Genomic DNA, 829 nt, shown 5'->3' with positions numbered 1-829 from the left:
TATATTTGTATATAATTCAGTTATTGAATACATTATATTAATTTTACGATTATATTGGGAATAGTGAAGATATTGTAATTCTTATCTAATAATAGCTTCGAAATGAACGAAACTAATAATTTTTTGATACGGTATAAAGTACGGTATTTGGTTAGCTAAAGAATGTCATCCGGGTAGACGCAAGGGTATAAGAAATAGTAGGAGAATATTAAATTTGTATACACAAATATTGCTCCAAATAAATTTATTACAATATATGATCGCCCTTGGTACTTTCATTATACAAGTTTGACTCAAATGACTTTCACTTATGATAACGAGTTCTTTCTTAGCTTAATTTTTAATACAACTCATATAGTTTCCGTGGTGTAGCGGTTATCACATCTGCCTAACACGCAGAAGGCCCCCGGTTCGATCCCGGGCGGAAACATTTTTTATTAATTCTTTTTAATTTGGGCCTTAACTTAAAACAATTTTAATTTTACTTTTTCATATTTTTGAAATTTTAAATAAATTTTTTACATATTTTCTATTGTCCGGGAATTTCTTATATATATATAGTTTTTAACATTTAAGCTCCAATTTCTATTATTAAGGTAATCTATAAAGATTTTCACGTGTCAAGTAGGGGTTTCATTTTAAATTCAACGAGAATTAGGCCTCGTTATGAGGGTAAGGTTCTCATAAAATCCGTGAATATGCTTTTTATGTCTGATAATTAAATTATTTATATTCTAAGTATAAATTAAAAGTATACAGTAGTCTAACCTTGATTATTTAAAGTTATATAAGCCTAGTTCTCGTCGTTAGTCGATTAACAACAATTAAA

The 829-nt window shown here is 27.9% G+C and overlaps 1 non-coding gene across 1 annotated transcript; it reads left to right on the top strand.

The window, feature by feature from the left end:
* Positions 1 to 357: 357 nt before the first annotated feature.
* Positions 358 to 430, top strand: Trnav-aac. The gene has a single exon. It is a non-coding gene; the product is annotated as a tRNA-Val (tRNA).
* The last annotated feature ends 399 nt before the right edge of the window (positions 431 to 829 follow it).

The sequence above is a fragment of the Pieris napi genome, chromosome 17, assembly GCF_905475465.1.
Source record: "Pieris napi chromosome 17, ilPieNapi1.2, whole genome shotgun sequence".
NCBI classification, from domain to species: domain Eukaryota; kingdom Metazoa; phylum Arthropoda; class Insecta; order Lepidoptera; family Pieridae; genus Pieris; species Pieris napi.
Note: the sequence above shows the minus strand (reverse complement) of the source record. Positions and strands in the feature narration are given on the sequence as shown.